Consider the following 20561-nt stretch of genomic DNA (forward strand, 5'->3'; position numbering starts at 1 on the left):
GGTGCCATACCATGGAGACACTATTATTTCCCATTTTCACAGATGGGAAAACTAAAGTTCAAATGGAATAAGTAGCTGCCCTATTATCACACAATTAGTAAGTAGGAAAGCTGCCATTTGGATACAGCCTTGCTAACTCTAAAACCATGTTTTCTTTCAAATTAAATGGACTCTCTTTGCTACCCTACTTGTCATTCATTGTCTATAGCAGTGATAAATTTCAGCTTACCCATGTTGGACAAGAAGCCTATTTGCTATAGTGACTTTTTTAAAGACAAATCAGCTTAAATTCTAGATTAATTAGGACAGTACCTGGGAAGATTATTCCATCCCTGGATTAGCACCTCAAGTTCCTCCCTTATGAGCCTATCTTTCCAAATGTGGGTTGCTGAACAATCAGACCTGAAAAGCAACAATTCAGGAATAAAGCAGTGTAGAGAACTAGGCCGATTTGAGTTCCCTATCCTGTTCTGCAGGCCTTTCTTTGAACATCTGTTCAATAAATATTTCCAGAAGACTCACTTGTGCCAAACTCTGCTATGAGGTTGTGAAGGTTAACAACACAGAGTGTATTTCCTATAGGAGCTAACACTACAGAATTGCTGCAATGCTATTGCAAAAAACCACAGGTTGAAAAATATGTTCTGTCAACTATGATTCTGCAAGATGTTTCTTTAAAAGGGGTGCCAAGGTCAAACAAGTCTGGGACATGCTATGTGCTCTTAGTGTTTTCTTGATATTCATTGTGTATCAGTTTATTAAATATACTGCAGCAATGCAACCTGTTTCACTTTACCTAGCTAAGGTTTTACAAAAATTCTATGTCTATATAACCTTCTTTGTTCCCCCACCTGCCACACTTAGTAAAACTCTGTGAAATTAGAGCTTTTGAAATACATTCTAGGAAACATTAGCCTACAGTATTATAGCAGCCTCATAACTAATATCTGTCTCCCATATTCCCCAAATATTCCTTTACACTATTGCCAAAATAGTCGTACGCAAAGAATGATCAGACTAGGCCGATTATGCTATTTCTTCATTTCAAATCAAGTACAAGCAAACAAACTATCTAGGGTCTCTTACTGAAGAGTAAATTCTGAAGCATTATCAGAGCTGTTCAGGGTTTATTTCTGCCAAAGTACTTCTGTGACTTTGTCTCCTACTGTTCTGTGCAATCATTAGATGCACGGAAGTGGTACTATTTGCCATTCGCACAAGGCTGCCAGAATACCTTCACGTCCTCAATGTTGGTCCCTGGCATACCCCTTTCTCTCCCCTCCACCTCTAGAGACTCTCCCCTGCTGGAATGCAGCCTGGAAGCCTCCACGAAGCCCTTCTTGATCTTTAAAACTTACATAAATGCCTCCTGTCCTGTGTGTCCACAGCATCTGTTCTGCTTTGCTATTGCTGGTGTTATACAAAATACCAGAAATGGGTTGGCTTTTATAAAGGGGGTTTATTAGGTTACAAATTTACAGTCCAAAGACCATGAAAATGTCCCAATTAAGGCATCAACAAGAGGATAACTTCACTGAAAAACAGCCCATGGCATCCGAAAAGTCGCTGTTAACTGAGAAGGCACGTGGCTGGCATCTGCTGATCCTTTGCTATGGGGTTCTTGTTTCAAAATGGCTTTCTCCACAATGTCTCTGGGCTAGCATCTCCAATCATCTCCAAGCACCTCTAAGTGTCAGCAAACATCTCTCCAAAAGTCTCTCTCAGCTGCTCTGAGCTCCTTTTCTCTGTGAGCTGTCTTAAGGGACTCTAGTGTTTTAATTAAGACCCACACTGAATGGGTGGGTCCCACATCTCCATGGAAATAATTTAATCAAACATTTCCCCAAATCAACAGACTAATCAGCCTACCCCCACAAGAATGCATTGACGAACATGGCTTTTTCTGGGGGACATAACATATATAAACCACCACAGCATCCTTCTTTGACCTGTCTTCAAGAATCCAGCTCTTTCTGCCTCCTTCACTGGAGCACTCCTTCTCCCAGTCTGTTGACCTATGAAGGTGGAAGGTGAAAGGACCTCAGCTCCATGGCCTGTCTTGCTAACATGGTCTCTATCCAGGAATCACACTCTCCTTTGCCTACCAATGCTTGTCAGGAGTGAGTCCTGCCTTTCGGGTTATCTGCATTATCATCGGCCCTCAGAAGTTTGTGTTGGCTCCCTGTCACTTTCCAAATAACAAAAGTTGCAGCCCTTGAATCTATAAATAAAGGTGAGTTATATGAGATTTAATAAATAAGGTATAATAATGTAGGACTGTGATAGATACTGGCTTTGGTGGAGGCAAGTTCCCAGACAGCCTATCCATTCTCTTGCTCCCAACTCTGAATGCTTCCTTTCTCCCATTTCTGTGATGAGCCATCCAGGCCATCCTCTGTCCTCCATACAGGGCTGGACAACAGCCAGAAAGGACACCTAAGGTCAGGTGTCTGCTGGAGGACAACAGGTCAAAGACTATTGTCCACAGAATATAAAACAGAGACGTGCGTGGTGAGATTTCTATCGCTTAGCTTGTAGGCCAGTCCTTTTCATAAAGTAGACCATGTAGAAAATAGTTTGTTAGTAGTAAGAAAAGTATAAGCTAGAGTTTATAGAGGGCTTAGACAAATCAGTGCTGTGGGGCAGGAGAATAAACTGAGCTCCAAGAGTTTCCCCATGATCACCACTAGAAAGTGTCACCTTGGAGTTTGGAGCCAGGTGTGTGTTGCTAAAGTCTGTGCTTGTAACCACTGCCTTCTCCACTGTCCCTGCAAGTTAAGGAGAGAAGAAAGAAATGCTCCAAAGGATGCTGGTGGACTGACTTAACCTAAGGAGGACTTTTGCAGCAAGTGAAAAAAGATAGTATTTATTTGAAAGTTGGCTAAGTGAAGTTTTTACTAAGTGATTTTAGGCACAATGATTTTGCCTGAGTTGCTGTACATCATGCTACATACATTCATACAAAATAAATAACTTGCAATGAAAATGCTGGTGGCCTGTTGTAGTGTAAATTTTCCATATGTTTGTTAAAGTATATTGACTTCCAAGAAATAGTGTAATTTTGACTTGATATATATTGACTTATACCTACTAGGAACTTATTGATTGTTTTCAGTAAATATTCTGTGAAATGTTTTCCCATTTAGGTAAAAATAAAGTTCAGTCTTTGGAAGGATTTTTTGTTCCCTTTTCAAGTAGAAACCTTTGTTTTTCACAGCGCTCATTCTCTAAAGTTGATCTGAGACCATTAGTTGTAACTGAACAATCTGAAAATCTGAGAAAAAAAAACATTTTAAAAAAACTAGTAATGATAATGGAGAAAAGAACATACCATTTCCTACCATAATAACATAAATATAAAAGTATGCTTAGTGTAGTCCAACTGTATAAAATTAACAAATAAAATCAATGTAATAAATGGAAACAAAATAGATCTGACCCTGCATTCATCAGAATTATTCTCTGAGTGGTTCCCAAATTCACAAAGAAACATTTAAACAGGATTTTGGGTTTCTCCCAAGATGTGTTTACTCTGAGAGCTTTGGTTTCTTTTGTTTGTCATCAAACAATACGAACCACTTTTTAAGTTTAACTCACATTTTATCCTTTGCTAAATGACCATAATTTCTACAAAGAAATAAGGCTTTAATTTTTTTTCCTAAATATATGTAACTACAATTATTCTGTTTCTGACACTGAAGGGACCAAAATCACATGATTATATTGTTATAATATGTTGGGGAATTGGCCCACTGTCCTTTTTCCAAAAAAAATTAAAAACTTTCCATATGCCATCGTAATTCAAACTCATGTCCAAGGTAAATCACAAGTGTTAATTAGGATAATTTTTTTTATTATGTCCAGGGAGTTAAATTATGTAAATTTGTGAATTTTAAGGATCTTCTCTGTATCAATACATTAATAGCAATTATCTCTGAATAGTGGAAATATGGACAATATATTTTTCTTTTTTCTACAGTTCTGAGCCTTCCAAATTTTCTGTAATGATCCATTGATTACAGTAGAATCTTTTTAAAATGAAAATTTAAATAAATCTATGACTTTACATTTTAATTAGGAGATAGCTAAGCGCTTCTTCAGTATGTTTCACTAACGTCTATATCTTTGCTTTGTAGATACCATTTATACAGCATTACATTAGAAATAGACATTTTATCTGTGCTATAGAACATGGGTCAACATGACTGTCACAGACTTAAAGCACAGCCTGAAAAGTCCCTAATGAGCAGAAAGCTAGAGTTCACAACCCTTTTCTTATCAAACAGGATTTTGAAGGAGAGATTTGCCATATTGCTCTTAGCCCCAGTCCCTGCCATTCCCCTTGTCTGTTCTCTGTCACAGAAACTACATTTCCCAGGATCCCCTGTCACCTGGCTTCCAGTTAGGCTCAGCCAGTAGGAGGTGCTGGCAGGAGGTCTAAGGGCACTTTTCATCCTTCCCTGCCCCTAACTGGGTCCTCTGTAGAAGAGACTAATATATAACATTCCCTGTGTTTGCTCCAGGAACGGCTAGATGGCCACACAGTTCTTCCATCGAGTGATTCTGGCTCCTGGGTTTCAGTAACACTATCACCTCCCTTGCCTCCTCCTTTTTTTTTTCCCCAGTGGTTTATGGTGTTGGCAGTTGCCCAGTCCTTCTTTGCTATCCTGCATTGCATTCCTTCTGTTTGGTGTGCTAGGTTGGATACAATTTTCCTGACCAGATCCTGACAGACAGATGCAGGGGCCATTTGGGTCTCATTCCACAGCCTTCTGGAATTCCCTAGAATTCCAGCCGTCATCACTGCCTTCTGACTTTATGAAACTGGACTGCCTTGGGTGTTTGTATTGATCGTTTTAAAACTAAAATTTCCTGAGAAGCCATTCTGCACGAGGCATTGTGGTTGGCTCCCTCCAGCCTCCCTGCCTCTGCAGCCTCATCTCAAGAGACAGTTGTCCCCACCCTCTGGCTTCCATCCAGGTCTCCAAATAAATGCATGTCCCTCTACCTCAGTGCCTTTACACATGCTATCCCCTGTGTAAAATGGCTTCTCCCCTTGACCCCTGAAAACTCACTTATCCTTCAGGTCTCAGCTTAAACACTAATTCTCTGCAAAATCTTCCCTGACCCCAAACTGTTCACAGAGTTCTGCTGTATGTTTGCATTCCACACTTACTTCCCCTTGCGAGTATTTGCCTTAAAAATTATTAAGCAATTTACATATCATTTATATGTTAAGGTCTCAATACACTTGCTAAAATGCAAAGTTAATGAAGGCTGGGGCCAAATCTGCCTAAATCATCCATGTCCCCAGTATCTACGTGGATTCTTATTTTATTATTATTAGAGAAGTTGTAGTTTTACAGAAAATCTTGCAGAAAATACAGAGTTCCCGTATTATCCCCCATCCCCGTTATTAACACCTTGGATTAATGTGGCACATTTGTTACAATTGAGAAAATATTATTATTATAATTGTACTATTAACTATAGTCCATAATTTACATTAGGGATGACTGTGTTTTACAGTCTTTATGTGTTTTTTTTTTTTTAATTTATATTCGTGTAACATATACAAAACCTAAAACTTCCCCTTGTAACCACACTCAGGTATATAATTCAGTGCTGTTAATTATGTTCACAATATTGTGCTATCACCTCTATTGATTCTTACACATGCAAAATTGGTGCTCAATAATACTTGTGGAATACGTATTATTTCATTTAGTCTTCTCAACATCCTTTTTTTTAATATTCATTTTATTGAGATATATTCACATACCATGCAGTCAAACAAAACAAATTGTACTTTCGATTGTTCACAGTACCATTACATAGTTGTACATTCATCACCTAAATCAATCCCTGACACCTTCATTAGCACACACACAAAAATAACAAGAATAATAATTAGAGTGAAAAAGAGCAATTGAAGTAAAAAAGAACACTGGGTACCTTTGTCTGTTTGTTTCCTTCCCCTATTTTTCTACTCATCCATCCATAAACTAGACAAAGTGGAGTGTGGTCCTTATGGCTTTCCCAATCCCCTTGTCACTCCTCATAAGCTACATTTTTATACAACTGTCTTCGAGATTCATGGGTTCTGGGTTGTAGTTTGATAGTTTCAGGTATCTACTGCCAGCTACCGCAATTCATTAGAACCTAAAAAGGGTTTTCTATATTGTGCTTATGAGTGCCCACCAGAGTGACCTCTCGGCTCCTTTTGGAATCTCTCTGCCACTGAAGCTTATTTCATTTCCTTTCATCTCCCCGTTTTGGTCAAGAAGATGTTCTCCATTCCACGATGCTGGGTCTAGATTCCTCCCCGGGAGTCATATTCCACGTTGTCAGGGAGATTCACTCCCCTGGATGTCAGATCCCACGTAGAGGGGAGGGCAATGATTTCACCTGCCAAGTTCTCAACATCTTTTTAATTATCGGATATTATTTTTCCTATTTTACAATAATTTACTCCATTTCTTCTACAATATATTGCAGGAGCAGCTACATAGCATGAATCATTTTAAGTGCTGAAGATAAAGCAATGGACAAACCAGACGAACTCCTTTCCTTCAAACAACCTATGTTCTAGTAGGGGAGATATACACTAAACAAATGAAATATACAGTATATTGGCTGATAATACGTGATATTGAAAATAAAGCCCGGAAGGGGAATAGAGAATGCCATGCAATGACAAGGTGATGTTTTCAATAGAGACGTTGCAAAGATTGTCTTGATATCATGACATATGAGAGGAGAAGTGAGGAGGTGAGGCAGAAAGCCAAGTAGATACAAGTGGGGAATAGTTCCAGGAAAAGGAAAACCCCTGATCGTAGAGGTGAGAAAAATGAAGTTCTAAGAGGTGAAGCCAATTTCCTTAGGTCACGGTGAGCCTTGATTTGTAACCAGATCCTGCGGCCCCAAGCTCCCTGCTCTATTCACTCCATTAAAATTTCACATTCCAGGATCTGGGGGATAATACCTTTTGCAAAATGTTCACCATAACCGACATCAAAATTGAACCATTTGACCACGATCAATGCATTCCTCCTCACTGTGGTAACCATATTTTACAAGGGAAACAGCAGTTGCAAGCAATGTTAATGATAAATTCAGCCTGTGATTTTAGGGCATTTCAGCTAAGGAGTTGCTTTGTGGATGTATGTTAGCAGTGGGGTAGATTTCCCGTTAATAATAAACAAAGCTGCGGCCCTTGCGTTCCAGAAAAATCCTGAGCTCTGTGCTATGTCAGAGCTGTGGTCAGACCCTCACGATTTATCATAAAGCAGACAATGGAGTGTGCAGGGCTGGAGCTGGGAACAATGCTGTGGAAACATTTAAAAATCATTTGCCATTTTCACACATAGAGGCATTTTTAGGCCATGAAAATTATGCTTTGGAAGTCATGTCTAGTGGAAATCTCGTGTTCAGTTCTCTGCCTTTTAACTCAACTGTGGCATTAAAAAAAAAAAAAATCCTTTTGGTGTGTGAAGAACCACTAATGAAGACAAATGGATAAGAAGTCCTCTGTAGGCACAGCGTATGACAGCTTACATCGGGTTGCCCCATTGTAGAGTTCCTGTGGGTCAATGATTTCCTAAGATTGTCATGGTGATTACTTTTGAGCATTTCTTTGGCTTGGCTTTTCTTCAAGTTCCAAGATTAAAAGAAAAATTTCAAGTTAATTATGATTATGAGGCAGCAGCTAATGTGCAGCACTGGGGGTTGGCCAGGGTTGGGTTTTAAATTCTAGCTCCAATATGTAATAGTTATCCATGTTTTACCCGTCTTGGTCCCATCCACAAAATTCAGGAGCTGGAATTACCTTAGAGGGTTAATAGAAACAGTTGGTGGTATATATTAAATATACTAATTAATAGTAGCTGGCATGTATTAGACCTATAACAAAAGATGACCCTTATGTGTATATTTTTCTATCGTAATTGGGCAACATTGAGGTGGATATTAATAGAGGGGAAAATCATAACATACTGGAATTGAGAAAGCTAAATTATGTCTTTGCTATTCCAATAAATCCCACTAGGTTGAGGAACACATAGTGTAACCCACTGGACTCTACTTATTAATTTATTTATTCCTTCATTTTTAATTTGGCAATTAGGGAGTTGGAGCAGGAGACTGAAAGTTATTTGTCTAGACTTTCAAAAAGGAAAAATCCCAAGATTCTCTAACTTATATACTCTATGAATTTATATGATACCATCCAACCTTCAGTGGCAAATGCAATCTGAAGCACTTGGGAAGGTCTGACATTCTATCCATCAGACAGTGGAATAAACTTCCATTAAAAAGCACATTACATTTGGGAAAATCATCCATTTTCAATCACAAATAGCATTTTGATTCAATCTCTTATATTACCCAGGCTAACAAAAAACGTTAGTGATATTTCCTTAGGTAACCCAGATTGTTTTTTCCTCTAATTTTGATAAAGCAAGAGACACATTTTTATTAAATATTAAATTCAATGAAATAAGAGCAGCTCCATTCAGAATCAAGATTAAAAAATCTAATGGGGCTTTGTCTTTCCAGTTTCCACTCAAAATTTCTATCTAACTTTTTAAAAACCTGTCTGTATTAATGAGGTTGGAAACTTGAGCGACATTTATGACTACTTGCTTGAGGATAAATAGCATTTTTACCTGAGAGTTCTGATTTTTGCATTGCAGTTACATAAGTCATTTGACAGACCTATAGATGCTTTTCAATTATTCTCTCTTTGCACAAGTACTTTATTGCCTCCCTACTATTTCCCCCCATAGTTACATCTTTCACTGGAAAGAGAAGAAATGAAGCCATACAAAATCATTTCCTCTCCTTCAAGATCTCCATAAAAATCTAAACTGCAGAAATTTGGACTCTTCCTTTGGAGAAGGAGGGGAGGAGAATTGGGCCGAGGAACATCTATTCCTCTATCTGTCAGGCTCTATGGGTTTGGTTTCATGCATTTAAATAACTGTAAACTCTAAGGCTTCATATTTACACTTTTTCACTTTTGAAAACTAGTTTAGCTTTTATCCTAGAAAACGAGTGTTCATTAATATTTTCCATTCTCCTCTTCTCATAGCATTGATAATGAAGACTTTAATGTGGCAATAAGACTTTAATGTTAATTATAATTTATACCCCTTATGAAAGTTGATATGCCTAATATGGGAAAATAATCTTCCCCAAAGAGATAAGAATATGGTGACGAATACTGACAGCTCTGTAGCAAAATGTGCTAGAAATATGAACATGTATTTTTTCAGAAAAAGTAATGTCAATTGCCCTCAACCATATAAAAATGATTCTGAAACTGGATCATAATAAGATAAATGAGAATTTAAAATACTGTCATATATCATTTCTTATCTAACACATTGGCAAATTCCAAAGTTGACAACACACTTTATTGTCAAAACTATGGGGAAATATCACCAGTGGAAATGTAAAACTATACATTACCCAAGGGGGTGTGTGGCAATATTTTCCAAATTTATATCCACAATTATCCTTTGATCCAGTTCTAGGAATCTATTGCAAGTCATATGAGCAAGGTGATTTACTGCGAACTTACTGGGAACAGCGGAAGATGGAAGCAACCCAAATGTCCTTAATTAGGAGAATGATGGAATAAACTCTGGTAGATCTTCACAAAGGCTTATAGGCAGAGTTGAAAAAGAATAAGGGATTTATCCTGAATACCAGGGGAGATAGCAGCAAGGTGGACAAAAATGCATAGTTAATTACTGTTTATCTAAGAAAGTGTGCATGTGAGTGTGTGCACAATATATATGCACACTCAACATGTTTGCTTACATTTTGCAAGAAAAACAATTAAAAGGTAAACCCATAAAATTAAACAGAATTTTCCTTTTTGTATAAATGAAGGACAACAAATGGAGGGGACAAGAAAAGAAGCTAGACTTCTCCAAATATATGAGATTTTATAGATTTGACTTTGTAAGTGTGTGGATATTTTACATAATTACCAAATTAAATACCATATACCAAGGATTAGCAAAATGAATTAAATATGCATAACTGTATCTCAAGTTGGTGGCAAAACTGAATCAAGCAGAAATATTTTAAACTATGTAAAACGGCTATTTTGCTGTTATCCTGCTGGACTATACCAGAAGGAAAAAAAATGGAAAACAAAACACAACAACTTTAAGTTTCTTTAATAGTCCTATTGTTGAAGGTGATGTTGATGTTATTGTTCTGAGGTTGTTGAGTATGTCTTATGGGATAAAGCAATGAGTCATTTTCTTGGTGTCACTGATAATCAGGAAAAAGGAGTTATTTGTAAGGTCATGGAGATTTGCACTGATAATAAGGCAAAAGGAGTTATTTGTAAGGTCATCCATGCAGACCTGAATTTCAACTGAAAATGCCAGTATGAATTTGTGATGTATTTTAACTCTAGAAAGAAATAGATTATTTCCTAGTTGTTGCACTGAACACTATTAAGAAGAAAAACAAAGCCAGTGAAAATGAGCACCTCTAGCAGGTAATGTGTGCGCCTAAAGGTCATTTCCTGGTAATAGGTACAGGACTCCTGGGAGAAATGGCTGAAGTGGGAAAAGGAAAAGTTGAACCCAGAACAGTTTGTCAAATCAGATAACAAGGAGGTTGTCAGAGACAAGCATAATTTTATTAAAGTGACTCAACAATCACCTTAAAAAGCACCTCCCTGACGAGGCAAATTGAACAGCAACAATAGAAAATGCTGCAGAAAATTGATGTCCATTAAATATGACTAAATCCATGAATTCATTTAGAGGATACTAGAACAATAACTCATAATTTTGAAAATTTATATATAAAAGAAAGTAATCAAGAATTTATTTTCCTCTTCCTAAATGTACTATACTTGAAGGTATCCAAAAAATGGATGAGGCATTTTTCATGTAGAAGTGTTCAAGTTAATGAACAAAGATGCGGCAAAATTAGAATAGTTCATTTGCAATCTCTAATAAATTAATGGATTTACATAGTGATCATCAATAGCTACTAACATCATCACAATTAGAATTAACTAGATATCCTCATTTCCTGATAGAAACATACAAACCGCCTATGAAGGATTCTTGCCAAAAGAACCAAATCTGAGTATGATCAGCACTATAAGATATAAACCAATTGAAAGGAAATATTGGGAACAGAGAACATGTTAAATGAGACAAGGGAGAAACAATCAGCTAAACACTGACAGTGGGAAACTCCACAGGACAAATAGTTTCTTCAACAAATTATTGCAGGGGGAAAAATAAAAAGTGGTAGAAGAGGTATTAAAAATTCAAATGGAATTTAAGAGACATATCAGCCAATTGCCATACATTTGAAATCCAAATTCAAACAAGCAGATATTAAACAAAAAGGGAGTCAGGGAGTCTTTGATGGTATATAAAAAATTATTGCTAATTAATTTATAGATTTGATCATGGAAATGTGGTTTTTTTAATCCTGATCTTTCAGAAATACATGTTGGCATGTTTACAGCATGATCTGAGGCTTTCTTGAAAATAATCAAGTTTGGGATAAGTGAGTGTTGGTATACGTGAAGCTAGCCTGGCCATGACTTGATCATTTTTGAATGTTATTTATGTGTATTTGGGGGCTTATTAAACTATTCAAACTATTACTTTCATTTGAAATATTCCATAGTTTAAAGTGCAATAAAAATAGGCACCATACCCCTGCCTAACATGTTAAACTATCTGAAATATTAACTTTATAAGTTAATAATAAAGAAAACACAAATAATGATTCCCAGACCAAAATCCTTTCCCTCATAATATTTATATTTCTTTTTCTTTTGTGGTTACAGCTTTTGTCCCCTGGGGAGTCCATTGTTAAAGTGCAAATTCTCCCACAAGAGAAACAAAAGAATTTAACATCCACCATTGTAATTTCAGCTATAATTATACTATAAGAGAGGTTGCCATTGCAATAGCTAACAAAGAAATAATGTATAAAAATATAAAGTTTGGATAAGAGTATGGATTTAAGATTCACTTTGTATCAGCTCAGTTACAGAGAACAGATTTTATTCTAACTAGCTTAAGTTGAAGAGATTTATTATAGGATGCGACATTTCTTAGCGATGGCTAGGATGGTTAAAAATATACCCTAGGTTGAGTTTCTCAGAAGTACCCTCAAAGCCACACCAGGCACCAGGGCTGCTATGGGAGCTGCTGCCTCTTCTGTGATCAGAAAACTTTGGCAATCAGGACATCATCCAGTTTGGGGAATTGCCCTAATCAGGAAGCCCATTCTACTATTGTCAGTTCCAGGACCAGAAGCCACACCCCTTATAATCTGACTCAGCAAAAAATAGATGCAAGCACAACTGATTGGCCAAATCTAAACCAAATTTGGAACTCGAGCTGCAAAGTCAGCAAAAAATAGTTTTAACTTCCTAGTCACATTAATCCTATATGTCACATTCTATAGAGTATGAAATTCAAGTTAAATAATTTAATACTGATCAGCATCGTACATCACAGGGACCAGCTATATGCATAGAAAAATATGTTTTTCTATACACATTTCATAAATTACACACATTTCATAAACTATCTCTCTTTGCTCTCTTCTGCTTCTGCCCTCGCTTCTGTGAAGGCTGCACTGCTTTAATCATGTTCCAACTACTTGTACAAACTATACAGGAGAGAAGACAGCTTTTCTTGTCCATTTAATAAGAGAGTTATGTCATACACACCCAAATCAGCAAGATGTTATTTCCAGGCCTCGCCTTTTGAGTGCATAATCATGCATGCCTGGGTAGGGCCTTAGCCTCAGCTTCCAGCTCTACCTACTCTTTGGGCATGTTTTTCTTGCACATAACAGTGATTTTGGAAAGGTAGACAGGAATTTTTACATTTGTTATTCTAAAACTGTAGGTTATGATGGTTCATTTATTGCATAATGTAGGCTTTTGCCATCCACCATTCAGGTTCTGCATTTTATCCCTTTCTACATCCTCACTGTGAATCCAGAATCTGATGTACGTTCAGTAAATATCTAACGACAGAGTGACTATTTGGGACACGTGTGTGTGTGTATGTGTGTGTGTGTGTGTGTGAAAACAACAGGGGTTCTGGGCAGCTCATGTACAGGCTCCTAGGCTGGGGGTTCTCGAGAAAGAGCATGGCATCTAGCAAAGAGAGACAGTGCTGGAGGCAGTTGCAAAATTCACAGTCCAGAAAATGTGCTGGTAAGTGGCACTGTTTAGCTGCAGAGAAGCCTTTACTAAACAGGAAAAAGATACCAGATACTTGTTTTTTTGAGAAAAAAATAATAGAACAAAGAGCACACATCAATAGAGTAATCAACATTTGGTTTCAAATAATGTATCAGTGCCAGGAGTAGATAATAGCATCTAATTAAGATGTTAATTAAAACTCATAATACTTACCTAATGAGAAAATGTAAAAGTACTATTAGAATTTTTCCTTTTAAATTAGCTGAAGCAGATGATTAGCAGGTGCCCATAATGTAATTTTTTTTTATCAAATAGAATACTGCATAGGTAAAAATTAGACCTGTATATAATGGTTTTACAATCAATTATTATTAAATGTTTGTAGCAGCTGCTGGAGAGGTGGTGTGGAGGTGCTGCCCCCCTGCCCTGGTGCCGTGCCAACTATATAATTGCTTTCTGCTTACTCCCAAATTCCACTATAGCTTAAATTGGACAAGCTCCAGTCTTCACCCTTTATCCTGAACTTTCTAGGAGTCCTTACGCTCTTCGAGACTCTGAGAACTCAGGTTCTGAAAAGAAGAACCCAAGAGGATGATTTAAATTGGAACAGAAGGAACATAGGTTAAAGACAGCAAATGCCAGAGCAGGTGCTGTAGAAGTTAGCGAGCCCCATTAGAGGCGACCCTGGAGGGCAGGTTTGCTGGAGATAGCATGTGGTCTGTACAATCTCTAGTAGCTACCCAGGTGTATGCCTTATCATTCCCAGACACCATCCTTTATATTTATTTTATCATGTGGTGAAAATACATTTGTCTGCTAATTCCCAAGTGCAAATGATTCTGTCGTGTTGTATTGACATTGGTTTCCATGGGACTCAGACAGGAGTACAAAGTAAGTGCTCAACAAACACATGATGAACGAAAGAGACTACTGAGCATGTGTGTGTGCATGTGCATGGGTGTGTGTGTATATCTGTGTGTGTGCACTTCCTCTGACATTATGAGAGGTTTGGGGGACAGTCACTGTTTTTAACTTTCCATGGGATCAAAACTGTCAACTGGAGTTAAAATCCCCAGTGTAGTGGTTAATTGTCACACATTCCTATCATGCCTGGATTAAAACGCTGTGCCCCAGAGAGGGCTAAATAAATATTATTAGCTTGAGACAGACAAAAAGATGGCTTGGTTTGTCCTTTCGATCTCTACTGTGAAATCTATTAGTCCCTACCATCAACCCCACCAATGAAGACCACTAATTCTAAGGGTAGGCATGTAAGGGAAAGTACATGGAGGACAGAGATATGGATGAAGCAATTCAGAAAAATATTCTTGTTTGTTAGGGCTTATAATTCAGAATGGGAAGGAGGGGGTGCTGATAAAGAGCAAAGGCATGGAAAATGGCTGGACAAGATGACAGGGTCCAGGAGGAAAAGAACCTTCAATGTCACACTAAGGGTTGTGTATTTATTTTCCTGGGCCTCAAAGCCAAAGGCTGATGGATGTTAACAAGAGAAATGACTTGTGAATCTTGTGTTTTGGAAGTCTTATCCAGAAATCCATACAGACAGTGGATTAGAGTGGAAAACCAGGGGGATGAAAACCACTGATGTTGGGATGGTGAACAGTGCTTCCATTTTTCGTTTTTTAGTTGTCACTCAAGTGTCTAATGAAATCAAGAAAACCGACTCCCTTGTCCTTTTAGAATACTACTCTGGGATTTCCATACTCCCAGCAGAAGCTCTAAGCCCATTGAGATTTTTTTAATAGTTAGTAGGAACTGAGGAAGGAGGAAAGAACCTGAATCTATCAAAATCAGTGATTTCCCTGACGGTTGCTGTAAAAGGCACTGCCTGCCTTCCCGAGCCTTGGTATATGCTGAATATAAGCACTGATGTCTTCACAAGAGAGAAGATATAAAAGTGTTACTTAAAATTGCCGGGCAGCCATAAAGGAAATAAATGACTCTATTACTTTGAAATGCAAGCAAACATCGACATGAAAGCCCTGGGCAACACATGAAGCCATCCTATATTAATAAATGGGGATTTGAGGACCTCTCCTCATATGATATTTAAAGGGACAATATTGTCTTTGTCTGAGAAAGCCTATTATTGGGATGCTGTGAATGGAGGTGCAGTCACAGGGATATGGTTGTGGGCCCCTGTTATTCCTCTGTGTGACAGTTTGGCTCCACCATGGGCATGGCACAGGGGTCTGAGATGGACTGCAGCATCTGCCCTTGGCCAGTGGTAAAAGCTCTGACAAAACAGAAACTATGATATTCCAAGTGAAGGTCAAATGTCTTTCAACAACTCTACACCACCCATATGGGGAGTTCCTTTAGTTTTGGGGTTTGCTCACTTCACCCCCAGGAATGGGATGGAGTATAGGAGGCTCTTTCAAGGTGACAAAGAGACAAGATTAGAGCTTCTACCCTTTTTATTCCTCTTTTTTTCTGCTATATGATTGGCTGACAAGAAAGACGTGAGATCTCCTTCCCTTGGGAACTGAAGTAGGTTTGGAATAAAGGAGAAGCAAACCGCTCTACAGTACACAGAGAAGGGCTCTAGTCTCCCTGTATGAATGTGTTTGCCTCATTCTGCCATTTGGAAGGACAAGATGAGGGAGTTAACCTTGGAGAAAAGGGGCAAAGAGGGCATTCTTGCTAGGAGGCAGAAAATTAAATATTGTTTTCTTGAGTCAGACCTGGATTATAATTTAGCACTAACTTGATTGACCTTGGGTAACCTCTTATAACCTCTCCAACTCAACTTCTTTGTCTATAAAATGCAAAACAAAACAAAACAAACAAAAACCCCGAAGGTATCAAATTCTCAGAGTTCGCAGGCATAAGGAAGTCTGATATACCCAAGTACTGAGAAAATGTTGACTGCCTATCATTATCAGTTCTATCACTACTACTCTCAGGTTTCATATTCTTATATTATGAGGGCTCCTGATGAAGGCAAGAATAATTGACCAGAAAGGGAGCCCTGTAGGATTTTGTGTTACAATCACCAAAGGAATATTAACTGAGGGGATATGTTGAGATATACATCTATATTCTGACACATGCACACACATCCTTATGTACCCATTGGAGCTTGCATCCAAAACAAGCTGAAGTTCAGGCATTTGGGATTGGTTTTCTAACCATACTCCATCCCAATATCCACCTAGCATTAAACACAGAAGTAGGGTACAGAGCAGGCTCTCAAAAAGAAGCATCCACCCTGCTAGTCAGGGAGCCTTTAGATCATTGCAGTATTGATATGAATCAAAAAAGTGGGTTCTCTTCCCAAGTCACTCAAGTGACCAATTCCTGAGACACTGAGGTTTCAAAGAGAAAAAGATTTTATTGCTAGGCTCGAAGCAGAAGATCAGAGGGTCTATAGGCCTAAAAATCTGTCTCCCTGAATTGCAGTAACTCTGATGGTTTTATAGTTATCAAAAGTTGGGCAGGTTTTAGGGAAATGAGTACAACGGCTTGAGATGACAAGGTTAGAGATGATCTAACTGTTGGGCACGCGCAGATTGATTACATACTTAGTCACAGAACTTGTGTAAGAAATGGCGGCTTTAATATAATGTTGGGTATGATGGTTAGCATTATGATGAGGTATAGGTCACTTGTAAGTTAAAGTTTAAGCTACTGCACATGTCAGGTGGGCCCATTTTGGTTAGATCCAGCTCTGTCTATCAAGATAGCTTTGGAATTGGGGTGGGTTAGTTCTGGGCCCTTCATTAACAAACATTAGGGGCTATCTTTAGTGATCATAAGACTCTATAAAGTTGAAAAACAAGATAAGGGGGTACAAGTGGAGGCCAGTCACAAGGTTTGTGCACTTCCAGGATAAAAGCTGTATAGTTATACAATCATTATCAGATCAAGACATCTGGATTACAGTAATTTCAGGTATTTCCCTCTGGACACTCCAATACACCAGAAATTAAAAAGACATATCTATATGATGATTCAGTGATCATCATCACTCGTTCAATCCCACCTTCTCCATTACAGTATCACACTGGCGCAGTTGGCTAGACCTGGCCCATTTATAACTTACCATCACCTCTCTCTGGACTTCAGCTGGCCTAGGTTTAGCTAAGGTTAAAGGACAGGCATTTTCTTGATGCCTTTTCACTTCCCTTTCTAGTGGCCTTCTCCATCCTCATAAGCATAGAAACCACTCAGGATTTTACATAATGATATTATTTCCTAAATTAATTTAAGCCAATAGGCCAAGTCTGAAAACACCTGATTATAATTCAATGGCTTTAAGGTAGATGAAAATGCTTTGTGGAGAATATGAATGCATGATTGGTGTTTAGCAATATATTCTTAGAAGAATGTTGGATGACTGCTGCAGAGGCAGCCAATCCCTTGGCATGACTGCTTGCTTGATCTAAAGAAACATCTGCATTCCACCTCCATGGGTTTCCAGCTAAGAGGTTCTGGAGGCCGCATCTTCTTGCCCATTGGTGCACTGGTTGCGACCTCCTGCCTCAAGTACTGCTAGCTTTTGCCCTCCATCTAGATGGGCCTGTGGCTTCAGGAAGAGACTCACCCCTTCTTCTCCCCTCCCCTTCTGCACAGGGGTCTGGAGCAACCAGGAACTTACTCCTTTCTGCTGTCCTTGACACTTTACTTCCAAGTTTAGGGAGGACCAGAAAAACATTAACGCTTGTTTTTGTTTACTTTTGGTGACCCTGTTTCTATGGAAATGCCCACGGATTTGTAGAGGAAGGGAGGTGATTCTGGTTTAACTCTTGGGGCTACAAAGTCACAAAGCACTATAGGAAAATGCACCCAGAGTGCTTGATGAGACCTGGACATTGCTGTCCGTTTAATGCCCAACTACGAGCTGTGGGTACTAAAATTTAGTTGTGGCTGCAGAAGGTGAGGTGGCCTGTTGGAAGGGGAAACTTCCAGCACCTGGCTCAGAACCTGGGCTCCAGTTCACATTTTACCTGGACTCCGGAAACTAAGAGCAAGATGGCGCTGAACAATTTAGTCCGCTATTGGTCCTGAAGAACGTCACAGGAGGTAGGGTGATTGGTAAGGTAGAATCCAGGCCTTCTTGCCTCCATTCCTGTGGGTTCAAAAGATGTTATCAGTCTAACCTCTAGTCTTCACAGTCATGCACAGCTTGCCCCTGGTTAGCCCCAGTTCTGATCCTGAGGCTTACTACACCCACCTCCAGGAATGTACTGGAGAGGACCCTCCTCCTGAAAGAGCCCAGGCTGACACATTCATCAAAGTTGAGAAAAAGCAGGGGATACTCCAATGCAGGGAGATGTTTAGTTTGCCAGTTGCCGTGTGCCTCTATAGAGAAAAAGGAGGTAGAAAAAGGAAGGGGAATAGGATACAATGTGTGCCAGTTTGTATGTATTATGTCCCCCAGAAAAAGCCATGTTCTTTGATGCAATCTTGTGGGGGCAGACATATTAGTGTTGATTAAGTTGGAATGTTTGGATTAGTTTGTTTCCATGGAGATCTGCCCCACACAACTGTGGGTGTTAACTGGAAAATTTCCATGGAGGCGTGTCCCCATCCACTCAGATGGGCCTTGATTAGTTTACAGAGCACTATATAAGCTCAGACAGAAGGAGCGAGCTTGCTACAGCCAAGAGGGACACTTTGAAGAATGCACAGGAGCTGAGAAAGGAGCTGCAGATAAGAGACAGTTTGAAGATGGCCGTTGAAAGCAGACTCTTGCTCCAGAGAAGCTAAGAGAAGAAAGATGCCCCAAGAGCAACTGACAGTGACATTTTGAAGAGCATCTGCAGCCTAGAGAGGAACGTCCTGGGAGAAAGCCATTTTGAAACCAGAACTCTGGAACAGATGCCAGCCATGTGCCTTCCCAGCGAATAGAAGTTTTCTGGACACCATTGGCCATCGTCCAGTGAAGGTACCCGATTGTTGATGCATTACCTTGGACACTTCATGGCCTTCAGACTGTAACTGTGTAACCAAATAAACCCCCTTTTATAAAAGCCAATCCATTTCTGGTGTTTTGCAAAAAGGCAGCATTAGCAAACCAGAACACAATGAGTGTTTGCTAAATACCCCAAACCAGGTATTTTCAAATATAATATATAATCATTATGAAAAATAAATCCAAAGAGAAAGAGTTATTATATTCTTTTGGGAAAAAAAAAACGTAACTTTTAATTTTGATTTAAATATAGATTAATTATACAGAGAGATCCATGTACTCTTTCCCCAGTTCCCCCAATAGTAGCAATTTACAAACCTATGCTATGAAATCACAGGCAGGATATGGACACTGATCAGTCAAGATGCTGAACAGGTCCATCATTTCAAAGAAACTTGCAATAGCCATGCCACTTGCCTTCCACTCCCATCCCTCCTTAACTTCTGGGGACAAACTATCCTACATTCCCATAATTTTGTCATTTCAAAAATGATCCATAAATGGAACCATACAGTTTGCAACCTTTTGGAATTTTTTTTTTTCACTCAGCCTAATTCCCTAGAAATTCATTCAAGTTGTTTCATGTATCAATACTGCTTTCCTTGTTGTTGCTGAGTAGTGTTCCATGGTATAGATGAGTCACACTTCATTTAATCATTCACTCACTGGAAGATGTCTAGGTTGTTTCAAGTTCCAGGCTACTCTGAATAAAGCTGCTCTGAATAGTCGATAGAGAAGTTTCTGTCTAATCATCAGTTTGTATTTCTAAAAGATAAATGCTCAGGAGTGCAATTGCTTGGTGATATGGTAGTTGCATGTTTCGACTTTTAAGAAAATACCAAGCTCTTTTCCACTACAGCTTTTCATTTTACATGCCTATCAAAAATGTATGTGATCCGGTTTCTTTGTATTTTTGATGTCATTTTTTTAACCATTCCTTTAGGTATTAGTGTTATCTCTTTGTGGTTTTAATTTGTATTTCCCTAAAGGTTAAGAATGCTGACTATCATTTTTAATGTGTTTATTTGTGATATATGTATATCCTATTTGGTGAAAGGTCTGTTGATACATTTTGCACATTTTTTTTTATTGGATTGTGTGTGTGTTTATGTGTGTGTATTTACTATTGTTTTGAGAGTTCTTTATAAATCTAGATACTAATCCTTTGTCACATATACTGTTTTAAAATATTTTTATCCAGGGTGTATCTTGTCTTTTCATCCTCTTACCCAGTGTTTCACAGAGCAAATTTTCTAATTTTGAAGAAATCCAATTTAACAAATTTTCCTTTTATAGATAGTGCTTTTGAGGACAAGACTAAAATATATTTGCTTTGCCCTAGATTCTGAGGATTTTCTCCTTTGTTTTTTTGTTTGTTTGTTTGTTTGTTTGTTTTCCCCTAAATGT

The 20561-nt window shown here is 38.5% G+C and overlaps 1 long non-coding RNA gene across 1 annotated transcript in view; it reads right to left on the bottom strand.

The window, feature by feature from the left end:
* LOC119544679 overlaps window positions 1-20561 on the bottom strand; it is a 98919-nt gene that overhangs the window by 41921 nt on the left and 36437 nt on the right. Inside the window, exon 2 of the long non-coding RNA XR_005218898.1 lies at window positions 18187-18308. This is a non-coding gene — a long non-coding RNA (uncharacterized LOC119544679). The remainder of the gene's footprint in view (window positions 1-18186; window positions 18309-20561) is intronic.

This window comes from Choloepus didactylus, chromosome 9 (assembly GCF_015220235.1).
Source record: "Choloepus didactylus isolate mChoDid1 chromosome 9, mChoDid1.pri, whole genome shotgun sequence".
Taxonomy (NCBI): domain Eukaryota; kingdom Metazoa; phylum Chordata; class Mammalia; order Pilosa; family Megalonychidae; genus Choloepus; species Choloepus didactylus.